Source organism: Musca autumnalis, unplaced genomic scaffold (genome assembly GCF_047663935.1).
Source record: "Musca autumnalis isolate F117 unplaced genomic scaffold, ASM4766393v1 scaffold_1, whole genome shotgun sequence".
Taxonomy (NCBI): domain Eukaryota; kingdom Metazoa; phylum Arthropoda; class Insecta; order Diptera; family Muscidae; genus Musca; species Musca autumnalis.
In genome coordinates this window covers 250675073-250692820 of record NW_027411644.1, presented here as the reverse complement: position 1 = coordinate 250692820, position 17748 = coordinate 250675073, and the positions used below count along the sequence as shown (strand labels likewise).

Here is a 17748-nt window from a genome sequence, read left to right as displayed (position 1 = left end):
GTGGGATGATAAAATGTAAATAAAGTGTGAACGATTTAAATTCATGAAATGAACTGCAACAAATTTCACTTTCTTGTGTTAAAGTTTTTATTTGTATGTAGAAAAAATATACAATTTAAAGCACCAAGTAGTATGTATGTGGGTCAAGTTACCATAAACTTTATTTGTTTTCAAGTGTTCTGTTTTGTGTTTCTTTTGCACGCAAGTTTTCAAGAAGCAAATTTAGCAACAATGGATGATTGGTCAAGGAAGCATAGCACCATACAAGTCTATAGCAAAAAAGGGGGTTTAGACTAATTTCGCATAAATTAATGGAAAAATAAATAGTTTCATGTTATTTTTTGTATTTATTATATTTCAACACTCAAATAAAGAACAGGTGAGTGGAGTTTTAGGAATGATACGATTTCTTTAACAAAATTAAATTTACAACTTCAACAATTTAATAATTCCAAACAATTAACTATTACCGCTGGATATTCTTGTTGTTGTGATATAATTAAATTATCCAAAAAATTCCAATTACAACAATATTCTGATAATTAGTCAAAAATGCACACAAAAGTCAACAATCAAATAACAAAACATTAATTTTATTTTAGGGGCGCGCACACACACACAACAAATTGCATATTTTCCCAGTTGGAAGTTGTCTGCTATGTGTCTTCAAAGTTGTCCTCAATCCATTGAAGACGGCTCGAGGACAGCCCTTGCGATCATCGACGACATTTTCACACAAATGTCGCAAAACTCGTGCACGACAAGTTGAGCGACAAAGTAAGCGAAGTTGTCTTCACGGACGATAGAGTTAACATTAACTTGTACCAAGGCACATTGCAAGACATTTTCGTTTAGGATGTCACACATCGCACATGGAAGAGTGACAAATTCGGTGACACCGTCTTGCTTACAGACAATTTTTAAATTCTGTCGTTGATGAAATGGTCATCGCAGATTCAATTTCCAACTGGGTATGAATGTATAACCAAAAGTTGTTGCGTTTTGTATAAATTTTTATCTAAACCAAAAATAACATTGCCATAATTACATCTAATTGCCAAAGGCCATCAACGCCATTTTTATAATTTATATAAACATTTCATTAATTTCAGTACCGTCGCCATACACAGCGGGCCGCCACCACTGCCTCCACCACAATCACCATCACCGCCACTTTTGCCACCAAGTTGAAGGTAACTTCCGATGCCACAACCAAACAATATTCATTCATTAAAATGAATGGGTTGGTTAGGGGAGTTCCTCCTCCGACCGCATAAATCCTGTACTAAATAAATACCCCACCGGCTGGCTGGCTGTTTTTCAAAACAGCCATCGACATTGTCGACAATATAATAATATCGAAATAAACGGCAGACAGTTCTAAAAATAAAAACTTTGTTTTCTGCCTTTTTACAAGTTTGCAAAAAAGCAGAGCAACAACAATAACAAAAGAGTTAACAATCGAATATTTGCAGTGCGAATCAAGTGAGCCAAACACAAAAAAATAACCAGAGCTCATTCCCCAATTTCGTTGAGCCAACGCCAGGGGCAGACAGAGTGAACTGTTAGTGGAGGAAACACTGTAGACAACGTTAGCGACGGTTGCGGAACTGACGAGCCCCCTGTGGTTTTCAAAATAGAAAATAGCAACAACAAAATTAAAAGATACCTAGACATACAGCCAGCTATCAGCTGAAAATGTTGTTTTTTTGGCCTTTTCCCCCTTCTTAATAGGAATTCAGGCCTATAACAACACCAACAATAAACACAATCGAATAATTATTAAATGTGAAAAATGTAATTTATAAAATCAACCACAAAAAACAAGTTGTATTTCTGTTTTGCCTTTCGATAGACCAGCCAGACTTTTTTGGCCAGACATTTTGGTTGGGAATTGATAAAATCTTCTTCGTGGAGGTGGTTGTGGGGGTATTGGATTGTCTGGATATTGAAGAATGATTTTATTTTGGGTAATATTAATTTATTAATTTTAAAAACAAGTGAGCCAAGGCTATAGTCGATTCGGGGCCGACTATGTGATACCCTACACCATTACCCCTGTGCATAAGCTTTTGACTGGTAAAATTCAAAATATTAAAATTGGAATAGCTTAGCGCCGTTGCTCTGAATGTCTTCATTAATACAGGTCCATTTTGTGGAAACGTATTTAAGTGTATCGTCAGTACAACTCAAATATAGCAAGTGTGCAAAGGCTTTAGTCGGGACGGGGCCGACCATGTCATACCCTACACCACTACCCACCCCTGTGCATAAGCTTTTCACTGGTAAATAGTTCTTTTAGGGAATATAATCCGACTATCACCAAACATAATATGCCTCTTTCTCTCTGAGAAAGCAACCAAAATTTCGTGACCATCCGATCAAAATTTCGACCTGTAGCGTGATTGCAAAAAATGGAAGAATTGGATGCATTACCGACTATTGTGGTATCTCCCTTGTTTGACCACCTTCGCCAACCTACTTTACACCAATGTAAAGGTAATATTTTCTTCTTCTATTGACAGGCTTTGCCGTTGGAATAGCCCTACTAGAAGCAGATATATTCACAAAGAATAAAACTTTGAATTTGTCTCCACATGAGTTTTTCCCCCATTCCGACCCGTAAATATTATCCGACTATCACCAAAATCAATAGCCTTCGTCCTCTGTGGGGCCCACATCTACCCCCAAAATCTCGTGACTATCGGATCAAAATTTCAACCTGTAGCGTGATTACAAAAAATGGACAAATTGGATATATTACTGACTTTTGCGATATCTCGGTTGTTTGCCCACTTACGCCTACATACTTTGTATCAATATAAAGGAGATCTTTTCTTCATCCATTTGCGGGCTTTCCTTTTGGAATACTCCTACCAGAAGCGGAGATATCCCCGCATCAACTCCCAAAAAAATCGTGACGATCAGATCAAAATTGCGACCTGTAGCGCGATTTCCAAAAAAAAAAAAAAAATGAAAAATGGGATGTATTACCTACTATTGCGATATCTCCGTTATTTGGTCACCTACACTAACCTTTTACATCATTGTAAAGATGGGATTATCTACTTTCATAGTCCGACTTTGTTTTGGAAGGTACCCAACCAAACCATTATTATTAAAATCGCAAAAATTAAAAGATGCGTTCTATTAGCGGTTACATCGTTGCAAAGGTGATATTTTCTACTTTCGTTAGCAGGTTTTGCTTTTGATATAGAAGAGGAAATATTCGCTTAGAAATAAAATGTTCAATTTCTCTCCAAATACGTTTCTTGCCCATTCCGACCCCTGAATATTATCCAACCATCAAAAAAATCAATAGGCTTCGTTCCCTCCGGGACTTTCATCAACACCCAAAATTTGGTGACGATCCAATCAAAATTGGGAGCTGTAGCTTGGTTACAAAGTTTCGATACGTTACAAACTTTGTGGCCAGAACCAACTTATAATACCCTTCCCACATAGTGGTGTAGGATATAATTATCAACTAAACAATGTACTAAACAATCAAGAGTGCAAGTTAGGAGGTCCTCTCGAATCGTTCTGATTTTTCTTGGAACAGGTTGTTGAATACTTTGAAACACTTTGTTGTTCTTTACTAAACATTCACTTGTTTAAATTACATCAATAACGTTTTGAGTTTTGTATTCTATACGTCAGAAGATTATGTGTATACTTTTATGTTTTTCAAGTTAGTTCTAAAATAAAATCAGAATTCAAAACAACGATTGTTGGCCTCGTGGTATTAATTCAATAAGGATATTCAATAGGTTATGGGCCTATTTTGAAAATATTCCACGTTTAAGGATATCCAAAAAGATAAATACGGAATCGGTTAAAGAATATTAAAGGAAACAATAAGGAATCATTTTTCCAAAGGAATTTATAATTCAAGAACTTTCAAGAATATTCCTAAGGATTTTCAAAATAATCATAAGGATTTTCAAGACTTTTAGAAGGATTTTCAAACAGAAAGGATATTCAAGGATAGAAATTCAACATGGCGGACGCTAAACCAAAATTTTCAAAGCTGAATAATGACAACTACGATAATTGGAAATTTAAAATGGAGCTTCTCCTACGTAAGCATAATTTATGGAAGCTGGTTATCGAAGGATCTCGTCCGGAACCAAAGCGTGGACAAAATAATGAAATCAGCAACCAGGCTCAGCTTGACGAATGGGACGCTAAGGATGATGAAGCAAGGGGAACCATAGGTTTGCTTGTCATGGATGACCAATTAGGACATATACGGAATATGAAGACTGCCAAGGATACATGGAACGCCCTCAAAGAATATCACGAAAGAAACACGCTTACTAATAAGGTTTACCTAATGAGATCTATTTGCAGTTTAAAGCTTGAAGAAGGGGGCGATGCTGTTGCCCATATAAATGCAATGAATGACCTTTTTACGAAATTGAGAGATGTCGGTGAGGAAGCTTTGTCCGAAAAATGGAGCGCGGCAATGCTTCTGAGTAGTTTACCCGAAGGTTATGATACCCTCATAACTTCATTGGAATCTCGCAAGGAGGAAGAAGTCACATTTGCTTTTGTGCAGCAGAGAGTCATTGCCGAATACGAAAGGCGTGTACATTCTGGTAATTGTGGAAATGATGTAGTTATGAAGGCAACATCTAAAACAGAAATTGTGTGCTATTTCTGCAAGAAACCTGGTCATCAGAAGAAAAACTGCATGAAATACAAAAGCTGGAAGAATAAGCAAGGCAGTGCCAAGAATGGAAACAAGATCAATACAGTTGAAGAAATAGGAAATACCGAAAATATGCCGGATGAGTTTTTATTTAAATTTGGTAAGAACAAGAAATTTACATGGTTGGTGGATTCAGGAGCAACTCGCCATGCTGTAAGCGACAAGAATTTCTTTAATAATTTGGATGAAAATTACAAGAGTTCAATTGAGTTGGCAAATGGCGATTGTGTGTCTATTAAAGGCATTGGATCAGGTGAAATAAAGGCAATAGATGAATTTGGCAATGAACGTACATTGAAGGTCAAAGAAGTGCTCTATGCTCCGTCGCTGGTTGGTAACATACTTTCCGTAAGACAACTTACTAAGGACGGGTATGAAATATCTTTTAAGAAAAATAAGTGTTGCATCAATGTTGGAGTTACAAATATCGGATTAGCAGATATTGATGGCGATATGTATATTTTGCGTCAACCGGACATGGTGAATGCGGTATTGCAGCATAATGAGCATTGTATACACCAATGGCACCGAAAACTAGGCCATCGTAATCCGGAGGCCATAAGGAAAATGTTTAAGTGCAATTTAGCGGAAAATCTCAAATTGGTTGAATGTGGAATCAAAGAAGTATGTGAAACATGTGTGAAGGGCAAGTTAACAAGACTTCCATTTCCAAAAGAGTCATCAACAAAATCATCAGCTCCTTTGGATTTGATTCACAGTGATGTTTGTGGGCCTATGCAAACAGTCACACCATCTGGAAAGCGGTATGTAGTAACCTTTATTGATGATTATTCTGGGTTTACTGCAATAAGGCTGATATCGCGAAAGTCGGAAGTGGAGCAAACGTTTAAGGATTTTGTTATGTTTTGTCGAACAAGTTTCGGTCGTACTCCTAAGAAAATACGTTCAGACAGAGGAGGCGAATATATTGGAAAAAGTTTTCAAGTTTTCTTGAGGTCTGAAGGAATAGAACATCAACTTACAGCTCCGTATTCTCCTCAACAAAATGGCAAGGCCGAACGGAAAAACAGAACGTTGATGGAAATGGCTAGGTGTCTGTTAATTGAAGCACAATTGCCGAATACCTACTGGGTAGAGGCGATTTCAACGGCCAATTATATTCAGAATCGGGTTTTCACCAGAACAACGAATTTAACACCGTTTGAATTGTGGTATGGTATAAAGCCTAATTTGGAAAATTTTCATATCTTTGGTTCAAAGTGTTATGTCCATATCCCAGACGAGAAAAGGCGAAAGCTTGACATAAAGGCCACTGAAATGATATTTATTGGCTATGATTGTAAATCAAAGGCATTTCGATGTTATAATCCCTCAACTAATAAGGTAACTATTAGTAGAGATGTAATTTTTACAGATATCGTAAAGGGTGAAGCCGATGAAGTATCTGTTTCTTTAAGTTCCAATAAAAAGCAGATAAATAATCAATTATTGATTGAGGAGGAGAAATCTGATTCAAGTTTCTTGAATGAAAGTGCAATCAATAATTCAAGTGAGAACAGTACACTCTCAGAAACGCCAGAAGGTATTAATAAATCAAGTGCAGACAATACATTCTACGAAACGCCCGTGACACAGCACAATGTGGAGACAGATGGACATGAAGTAAAGAGTTCATCTAGAGTTAATAAAGGAATACCGCCAAGAAGATTAATAGATGAAATATCAAATGTGGAAACAAATGAAAAGGCTATGAGAACGTCATCCAGATCCAACAAAGGTATAGCACCAAAAAGATTTGTTGATGAAATTTGGTCAGTCAACGAGATTAAGGAACCAAAAACATATAAAGAGGCCATTGAAAGCGAAGAAAAGGTACAGTGGTTACAGGCTATGCAAGAAGAAATTGAGGCGATGAAAAACAATAAGACTTGGGAACTTGCGACACTTCCAGAAGGACGATCGGCTATAGGATGTAAATGGATTTACAAATTGAAACGAAATGAAAATGGTAACATATGTCGTTTCAAAGCTCGGCTAGTGGCTCAAGGTTTCTCCCAAAAGTACGGTGTTGATTACGATGAGGTTTTTGCACCAGTTGCGACTCATACTTCCTTCAGAATTTTGCTGTCTATCGCAGGAAAGGAAAATCTCATTGTTAATCATTTGGATGTCAAGACAGCTTTCTTAAACGGCAAGCTAACCGAAACAATATACATGCAACAACCACCTGGATTCAAAAATGAAAACGAGGAATTGGTATGTTTTCTGAAGAAAAGTATATATGGGTTGAAACAAGCAGCTAGAACTTGGAATTCGGTTTTGCATGAAGTCCTTAAAGAATTGGGTCTTACACAGAGTATGAATGATTTGTGTTTATATTCGGGAATTGTAAAAGGAAAAGTTTGTTACATACTAGTATACGTAGATGATATTATAATTGCGTGTAATACTAATGAACAAGTCAAACTTGTAACATCATTCTTGCAGAGTCGTTTCCCTATTACAAATATGGGCGAAATAAAGCACTATCTAGGAATTGAGGTATCGAAAGATCAATTCGGAAATTTTCAACTTTGTCAGACGAATTATATTGAAAGAGTTGTGGATGAATATGGTCTAAGTAACTCAAAGCCAGCAAGTACCCCAATGGACATAAGTTATGGAAAAGGAGGAGGAAATTCAAAGCTTTTAGAAACAAATACTAAATACCGAAAGCTTATAGGGCATCTTTTATATATATCTGTTAACACAAGACCAGATATTTCGGCAGCCGTAAGTATATTGGCACAAAAGGTTTCTCAGCCTACTTTAGAAGATTGGACTCAATGCAAAAGAGTTTTAAAATATTTGAAAACAACCGCAACTATGAAACTATTACTAAGTAACCAGGAAAAAGAACAAGGTCTCATTGGATACGCGGATGCAAATTGGGCTGAAGAACGCACAGATAGAAAATCAAATAGCGGAAGAATAATTTTCTACAATGGTGGTACAATTGGATGGTCATGTCAAAAGCAAACTTTAGTTGCATCTTCAACTTGTGAAGCAGAGTATATTTCACTTTCCGAAGCAGCTAAAGAAGTTAAATGGATTAGACAAATATTGGATGATATAGGGCGACCAGTTAATCAACCAACACACATTTTTAATGACAATCAAAGCTGTCTTCGCTTGGTGAATGATGATAAGTTTTCTTTCAAAACAAAACACATGGATACCAAGTATAAATTAACAAAGGATTATGTTAAGAAAGGGATCATTACATGCAGCTACTGTCCTACAGAAGAAATGATTGCTGACATTTTAACAAAACCTTTACCAAAGCCGAAATATGAAACTCTTTGTCAAAAATGCAATTTAAAGTGAATGAGGAGGAGTGTTGAATACTTTGAAACACTTTGTTGTTCTTTACTAAACATTCACTTGTTTAAATTACATCAATAACGTTTTGAGTTTTGTATTCTATACGTCAGAAGTTTATGTGTATACTTTTTATGTTTTTCAAGTTAGTTCTAAAATAAAATCAGAATTCAAAACAACGATTGTTGGCCTCGCGGTATTAATTCAATAAGGATATTCAATACAGGTTGCACTCAAGGCACCTATTACGATGGTACAAGTTTTGTCAGTGGCAAGGCCATAGTTCTTGAGAAAATGACCCGAAAACCGTAAAATACCCCTACAGCCAGCACCGAATACTGCTGCGTTGGTCCACACTTTGCATATCGTAATATTTCTTAGTGTAATATTAGATGAAATTCGAAGATGGTGCTTATCCACTCCTGCCGGTACCTCCTCCACGATAGTTCGAAAATATTCGCGAAAATGGTAAGCGTTATATATCATAAACGGATCTACCGATTTGGTCCAAACTTTGGATCTCGAAATATTGTGTACAAACTTAGTGGGCCCTATCGGTCCATTCCTTAGGGTACCACCCACACAAATGATCAACATTTTTGTTAAGGTGCGGTTAAGGCTTTATGGAAATGTTTACCGAAGGTACTCCTAGTAACCCTGTTTATATCGATATGATGTTTTTCGTGGGCAAGACCATGTTTCCTGATATTCTGGTCTTATCGAGAGGAATGACCGCCAAAATAAGGTGTTTTAATTCTCTCAGGCTGAGGATATACCTCTGCCGGCATAGCCGACTGATACTTTTTTACTTGTTTAATATCGCATCACATATTTATACCATCAGCATTTAGGAAAAATACACTTTGATACGACCTCATCGAAATAATATTTTTTTTATTTTTACTCCAAATATGTTTGGACAAAATCCTTTTCAGACAATTTAGAGTTGATCATGTCCGTCCGTCGCACAGTGGTTCAGAATCGTTTTTTCCTGGTCAAAATTCTGTAACTTTTGAACGGATAGAGATACATTCATAATAAAATAAAAATAAAATAAAATTTTTTGTTAGACAGATAACACAATCAGCTTTCAGACGAATTAAAAGCGGTCAAGTTCGGTCTGGTAGTTGCAGAGAAATTCAAAGTTAAACTTTTGAGTTTTTTAACTATTTTTCATCAAAATATGGATGTTTTTGTGGTTTTTATATCTTCCTATGTATTAAAGATGGTCAAACACCAACAAATAAACAAAAAAATTACCATAAAAAACAACTAAAAAAAAAAATTCGAAAAAATGTCGAAAATTTTTTTTTTCAAAAATTTTTAAAAAGAATTTACCAAAAAAATTTAAATTTTTTCAAAAATTAAAAAAATTCTCCCTGGGTTTTAATAAAACTTATATAACTCGTATAAAAACTCATATACTCAAAAAAGTTGTAATTTGTGTCAAAAAACTGTAATACATATGGAAACAGTATAGAAAAACACACATTTTTACACCATGTAATTTCAATAAATTGAAAAAAGTGTTAAACGGACGGAACGGGACGGGTACAAAAGTATATATGGGCCGGAAGAGGAGACTTTTGGGCATCTTTCTGTGAAAACAGAACTTTGTTCCATGTTGTTCCACAAAAGTTCTAGTCCACTAAATTTGGAATTTCATAAACTTTAGTACCCGAGGAAAAATAAAATAGATCATGTTGTGTAAACGCTGCGGTAATTTGCTAAAACGATTTTTAAAGGCCACAATCCTACCTACCTTATAAAAAAACAATCAACACAATAACTGTTATAGTTTCAGAGAAATAGCTTCATCTTTCTCCAGAAATTTGCAAAAATTTCCCAAAAATGGGGAAAATGCTCGTCTTTAGGGGCACGCCACGCCCATACCTTCCAATATTTGGGCCTAATTTTTTGGTTTCCTTAGTTTCAATATGTTTACTACCGAATCCCATATAGAAATTAAATATCTTTGACAAAACAAAATTTTGATTTTTGGCCAGGAAAATCGATTCCTGAACCATTGTGCGTCGGTCTTATCAACCGAAATAGTTCAAATGTTGAGTATCGTTATATTTTGTACAAACTTTTTTTTTAAGTTCGAAGATAGGCCATATCGGTCCACTCCTTCGGGTACATCCCCCACAAAAGTTCAAAAATTGTCACTAAAATAGTGCGCACTATAACTCTAGAAGGGAGTGGGCGAATTGGTCATAACATATGGCATATGGTAATATTACTTCCAAGCATATTTCAGTTTTGAATATGGACTAAATCCTCCTCGTCTCAGATCGTTTTTGATATTTTCTTTAATAAGTTATTCTTGCGTGGCCTTTTAAGACGGCGTAATTTTTTCAGGGACAAGCCCATACATTTTGAGAAATTGGCCCAATAAAAGCCATCACTTTCGTAAACAACATAAAGAGGGACGATACAATATAATGATATATGACTGTAAGCTTGGAACTGGTACGGTACCATCTGCGGGTAATGCATAGAGGATTAATTAGTTACTTCCGAGGACATCCCCATGTAAATGTTTACAGTTGATTACACTGTGGGGGGTCTAATGTGGAACTAGTTACTGTATCCTTGAGAATCGACGAACTGTAGAGTGAGACGCGTATGAAGGAGGTCCCTTAATATAGTGACACTTCAGGGCTCATAGCTCAGGAAGTATTGGCTTCGCTATTATATTGTTTTAATCATAACCACAGCGAGTAGACACAAATAATATTTCAATAAACTTCACTTAGGCGAAAATTGTTAACTTTTCTGAGGGAGGTGCCGGTAATAGTTGTCCGTTTTAGATTAATACGATGTGAGAGGCTGGACTAGTGTCTTTAAATCCATTCAGTAGTTATCGTGCCAACCAAACATTTTAGTTAGTCACCGTAGGATTTTAGAACTATTAGGTTGAAGAGGCCATACAAATATGTTGTTAACCAACGTAGCAAGCGAAGAGTAAATGAAAAAAATGGAATTATTTATGTTGGTCTTTTTTCTTCTGTGTTCTAGAGACTGAAGGAAAAAGACCAACATAATTAATGCCATTTTTTCCTTTCCTCTTCGCTTGCTACGTTGGTTAACAACAACAAAGCACGAAACACACGTGTTTTACGCTTACACATCACAAAACTTCTGCGTCACTTATTATACCATACACACAGCTCTTTATTATAAACCGGCATTCCGAAGCCGCGAGAGCCCTGTTGTTACTCTCTTTGACAAACATCCTATCTCCACCTATGAAAAATATGTTCTAACATAAAAAATATGTATGGTACCCAAACATATAAAATTCAGATATGTTACAAAATGTTGCAAACATATATTTGTTTGAAAAAATCCAAAAACAAGAACCCACCGCACATACTGGTGTAGGCTATTAATGTTAAATAAAAGAAATGGTGGACCTAAGTGTACTATGAACAGATCGTCGTCATCTTTTCGGGACAATTTGACATACGACCATGTGTTTTGTTGTTTATAGCGACTTGAAAAAATCACTTTTCAAAAAAAAATTGAATTTACTTGAGAACATTTTCGTCCTATCGTTTTTTGCAAATTTCGACGTGGATTATCACGACATGAGTACATCCATGCACTTAAATCTTTATGTAGCTATGAAACAAACTCGCTTGTCGATGGTCGTGATGCAAAATGCAAAATCGCCATATTATATACTGTGAGATATAGATATCCTTGGGCATTTCTTCCACCAACTAACATTTGATATTGGTTTTTTGTTTTTTTTTTTCGTTGCATCGGTACGACGCGGTGCTTTAAAGATATTTAAGAGATGGTCACATGTAACGAATCATGGAACTATGCGTATGAGCCCGAAAAAAGCAGCAATCACTAGAAGATGCAGTAGTAAATACGTTTAAAACCCATGATTGGGAGGTGTCTCAATGGGAGTGGAAAAAGTAATTCAGCGAGTGGTTTGAGCGCATGAAAAAGAGTATAAATCATGCTGAAGACGGCTTTAGTTCAGCTAAATTTTTAGTTTTGTTTATTAGATTGTCATTCCGTTTGTAACTCATCGAAATTTTGTACACATGGGTTTTTGGTCTGAACTTAGATCAAGTTCGAAGATGGGCTATATCGGTCCACATTTTGGTATAGCCCCCATATAACAGTACCGCCCGATTTCAGACATTTGGACGTTTTTAACCATATTTTCAGACCGAAATAGCTATAATTTGTCAATTAGGGTTCCCAAGGACCAAGAGACTTCTGCACTAAAAATTATGGACATAGGTGCATGTTTTCTTATAGCCTCCATATAACGGTAACGCCCGCTTTACGGTATTTTGACGTTTTTAGCAACATGCATAATTTGCCATTTAGGGTTCTCAGTGATCAAGAAACTTCTCCACCAAAAATTATGGTCACAGGTCTACGTACCGCCCCATTTAAGCTATTTGGACGTTTTTAGCTACACTTTTCGACAGAATTAGCTATATTTTGACATTTATGGTTCACACAAACCAACAAACTTCTACACAAGAAATTATGGACATCGGTCCACGTTTTCTTATATCCCCCATATAACGCCACCGCTCGATTTCAGGTATTTTGACGGTTTAAGTTACACTTTCTGGCCGAACTAGATATAAGTTGGCATTTAGGGTTTCTAGTGCTCAATTAACTTATCCACCTAAAATTGTGGCATAGGTACTTTCGTAACAGAAAGAAAACTAATAATTCCATATTAGCTCAGAGTATTTCATGGTGGAGGGTATAAAAAGTTCAGCCTGGCCGAACTTAACGCTTTTTTTTTTGTTAGTTTTTCACGATTTGCTTGAAAGCTGTAAGTCTTATCGAGATGGGACTAGAAAAAATCTTATAGCGGTGAAAATTCTCTACAAGATTGACTTTCGTGATTTTTCCTAGGTAGTACCATTTTTGAGATATAAGTTTAAGTTGGGAAATTACAGTCATGACATTGTTTTAAAGGGTGTTTTTTTTAAGCTAGATAGAACTTTAAATTGTAAAAAGTAACACAAAAAATTAAATTTTGATGAAACTTTTTTTTCTATTTGTTTTAGTATATTCTGACAAATCATCATGAATAGACTCACGCTTGAACAACGCTACGAAATTATCCAAATTTACTTTGAAAATCAGTCGTCGATTCGCGCAACTTATAGACGACTTCGTCATTTGTATGGCGTACATAATCGTGTTCAGCGATGAGGCGCATTTTTGGCTTAACGGGTTTGTTAATAAGCAAAATTGCCGCATATGGAGTGAGACCAATCCACAAGAGAACCTACAGACTCCATTACATCCAGAAAAATGCACCGTATGGTGCGGTTTTCACGCTGGTGGCATCATCGGACCTTATTTCTTCAAAAATAAGGCCGGAGCTCGCGTTACGGTCAATGGAGATCGTTACCGCACCATGATCAATGATTTTTTGTTTGCAAATATGGATGACATTGATCCGGAGGAGATGTGGTTTCAACAGGATGGCGCTACGTGTCATACGGCGAACGCAACCATCGACTTATTGAAATCAAAATTTGGCGATAAGTTGATTTCGAGAAGTGGACCTGTCAATTGGCCTCCAAGGTCGTGCGATTTGACACCTCTCGATTATTTCCTGTGGGGCTACGTGAAGTCACTGGTTTATGCTGATAAACCAGCAACAATTGATGCCTTGGAGGCCAGCATTGTTCGTGTTATTCGTGACATACGGTCAGCAGTGCTCGAAAAAGTGGTCAAAAATTGGACGTCCAGAATGCACTTCGTCAAGAACAGCCGCGGTGCCCATATGCCCGAAATCATTTTCAAATGTTAATGTCACGTATTGATCTTTCGAATAAAAAAAATGTTGATTACAATTTAATTTTTTGTGTTATTTTTTACAATTTCAAGTTCTATCGGGCTTAAAAAAACACCCTTTATAAGGAAATTATACTGTCAGTGAATTGTCTCAATTTGAACTTCTATACCTCAAAAATGGTAAATCCTACGAATATATCATAAGGGACAATCTTGTAGAGAATTTTCACTGCTACAGTATTTTTTATTTTTTTATAATATAAAACTTTCGCTCACAATTTTGTTGGTTTAGGTCCACGCCTTCATTTAGCCCCATAGAACAGTACCTCCCGATTTTCGGTATTGTGAAGGTTGTGGCCTGAATATTCCTACGAAATGGCTAAAATTTGATATTTAGTTTTCGTTGGGGTATTAAACTTTCCCCCCTAATTTTTTCGGTATAGGCCCACGCCTTTATATAGCCCCCATAGAACGGTACTTCCCGAATTTCGGTAATTTGAAGGTTGTTGCCTCAATATAACACCGAATTGGTTGAAATTTGGGGTTTAAGTCTTCATTTGGGGTATAAAACTTTCCATATGAAATTTGTCGGTATAGGTCCTTGCCTTTATACAGCCCCCATAGAACGGTACCTCCCGATTTTTGTAATTCTAAAAATTGTGACGTCCCACCGAAATGGCTGTTTTTTTTAGTCTTCCACGGGGATATAGAGTCTTCCTTTATACCCCATAGAAGCATACCTCTTAATTTTTGGTATTTTTTAGGTTTTAGCCACATTATCTTACCGAAATATCGGAAATTTGGTCATTAGTCTTCTTTAAGTCTAAAAACTTTCCGCAGGCATTTGTCGGTATAGATCGACGAAATTTGCTGAAATTTGATAATTAGTCTTCTTCATAAACGAAAGGAAACTAATTGTTCCATTTTACTTCAATATAACTCGTGGTGGAGGGTATAACAAGTTCGGCCCGGCCGAACATAACGCCGTTCTTACTTGTTTTTTACTTTTCTCATCTGTGTACTTTTCTCATTGTAGTTTCGGGATCCCCAAAAACTTCCCCGGTGTAAGCACCTTCCATTTAAAGTTGGTTCAAGAGCACGGTAATTGATGATACCATACAAAACAAGAACAACACCCGTACAACACGCAGCATCTGTCAAACCTAATCAAGTAAATCCAGTATCTTTATGCTGGAGCATTCCCATCTAGATTACGCAGGAAAATGACTTTACAATACATCAATATGCTGTAACAAAATTAGGGATCCGTTCATTGGTCAGTTAGGTCCACCACTCCTGTTACTGTTTTTAGTGCAGTTATAGGCTAAGCATAATTTAGGTCTCAGCAAAGTTTACTGATTCTGTTTCATTAGCTTTAAATATGTAGTTTAAAATTAAAAATGTTTTTCGGTAGATTTGTTGATACGATTTATCGTCCCACTTGTATAAATATCATAAATACCTTTGTACTGAATTTAATTTCCATAATAAATATTTTATTACCTGCAATGAAGGCGAGAGAGAGAGAAAAAATCAGTTAAATGACTAGAAATTAGTAAATAATAAAATAAAAGCAACATAGAAGTTAATCAACAAATTTACCATAAAGAATAAATGGACGTTTTCACAGATTTTTCTGATGTTCCTGTTACTCAACGTTAAAAAAAAGGGTTGCAATTTTAGTTAAAATAAAAAGTGCCACGATAGCAATAACAAGGGGAGGAAAGGATAACACACACAATTTCTATAGGCGGCAAGCGCAGGAAAGACCAGTTTCAAAATAATCATATAAAATTCTCCAGAGAAAATTAAACATTAATGAAGGGACAACAACAAGAGGCAATGAATGAAAATAAAGCACAAACATAAAATGTGAAACTATAGAAGAAGAATAATCCAAAAACCTTACAGCAATTACACAACGTCGAAGGCAACAACATGTGTGAAGAAGGATATCGTCAGCATCATCACCATCGTCGTCAGGAATGAAATCATGTGAAATCAAATGGCAAAGTAGATGACAAACTAAAACGATATCAGGAGCAAGAAGAAGAAGAAGTAAGAGAAAGAAGAAGAGTGGAATTGATGCTGTATACAAATTATTGTTGTTGCTGCTGTTGAGATAATACATTGAGGGGAGAAAAACAATTGTAACGAAAAATGGGAGAACAAGAGAACAAACAACAAAAGGTGATTTGGGGGGAAGCATAAAAATAACCCTTAAAATAAAAAAGCTATAGAGAAATCGATTAAATGAAAGAGTATACACAGACAGGATAAAAACACAACAGGATAAGTGAACATAACACATTTATATTAATGCATCTACAAAGGTGGAAGCAACAAATTTATGATTTCCCAACATAAGATAGATAGATGTTACTGATTCTTCTAAGCGCAAACGGAAATTAAATAAAAGAAAATGCAAATTGGTAACAATGCCATGTAAACAAGTTTGGTATCTAATGAAAATATTTACCAATAAATATGAAAATATGACCTTGATTTTTTTGTAGATTAATATAATTTCTTTTTATGTTCTAGAAAGAGAAGAAATAGGTAAAAAGTGATAATGGATAAGAAAAGAAATATGGCAGCCATCTATAAAAACGTCGGTCGTCGATTGCATCCTGATTCTAGCCGTAAGAAAAATACTTCGAAAGCCAACACAGTTTGAAGTTGGAAGAAAAGAAAGATTACAAACCTCAAACAATGGGAGAAGTAAAGAATGTTCCAGTTGAAAATAATGTTGTTATAACAGTATATGATATGTCCGTTCGTTTTCCTACTGAATCTGGCTAACACGGCTCCCTATCGAGATCTAGGGATGTGAATGCATTAATAGGTTGATAGAACAAGTAGAGAAGTATCAGTCGGCCTTGCCGACAGAAATATAAACTCACCCTGTGTGAATTAAAAGCAAACGATGCTCTTGAACCAACTTTAAATGAAAGGAGCTTACACTTGGGAAGTTTTTGCGGATTCTTAAACTGCAATGTTCATAGATGAACAAAATTAAAAAAAAAACAATCGTAGGGGAGCTTTTTAAATAAATCGCGGTTAAAGTTCACATTTTTAGGGTTTTTAGGTTTTCACGATTTTGCTTGGAAACCGCTAGTCCATCGAAATGGGATTAGAGAAAATGTGGTAGCTATGAAAATTCTCTACAAGATTGACCTTTATGATATTTTCGTAGGTTTTACCATTTTTGGGATATAGAAGTTCAAATTGGGACAATGACCTGACGGTATCACCTCCTTATAAAACAGTGCCATGTACGGTGCGCCTTAACTAATTTTCAATGAATACCGCTTACACCTGAAAAGTTGTTGCGGATTCTGAAACAGCAATGTTCATAGATGAGAAAAATCCAAAAACAAGAAAAAAAACTCTGTAGAGATTTTTAAATAAATCGCGGTCAAAGCTCAAATTTATAGGTTTATTTTAGGTTTTCGCAATTTTGCTTGGAAACCGCAAGTCCTATCGAAATGGATCTAAAGAAAATGTTGTAGCTGTAAAAATTCTCTAGAGGGTTGCCCTTTATGATTTGTTCCCAAGTTGTACCATTTTTGAGATAAAGAAGCTCAGGTCACATTTTTATGTTTTTTGTTAGGTTTTCGCGATTTTGCTTGAATACGGCAAGTTTTATCGATAAGGGACCTGAGAAAATCTTATAGCTGTGAAAATTCTCTACAAGATTGCCTTTTGTAATTTTTTCCTAGCTTGTACAATTTTTTAGATATATGTTGGGAAATTGCAGTAATGAAATTGTTTTATAAGAAGACAGTGAATTGTCCCAATTTGAACTTCTATATCTCAAAAATTTTAAAACATAACGAAAATATTATAAAGGAGATTTTTCACTACTACAACACTTTCTTTAGATCCATTTTGATAGGTATTGCTGTTTCCAAGCA

The 17748-nt window shown here is 35.8% G+C and overlaps 1 protein-coding gene and 1 long non-coding RNA gene across 5 annotated transcripts in view; both read right to left on the bottom strand.

Annotated features, from left to right (window-relative positions):
* The window catches only part of Bicra (BRD4 interacting chromatin remodeling complex associated protein), a 370087-nt gene that overhangs the window by 277262 nt on the left and 75077 nt on the right, over nt 1–17748 (bottom strand). The window lies entirely within an intron of this gene.
* The window catches only part of LOC141389330 (uncharacterized), a 29659-nt gene continuing 26770 nt past the window's right edge, over nt 14860–17748 (bottom strand). The window contains exon 2 of the long non-coding RNA XR_012409023.1: nt 14860–15334. This is a non-coding gene — a long non-coding RNA (uncharacterized lncRNA). The remainder of the gene's footprint in view (nt 15335–17748) is intronic.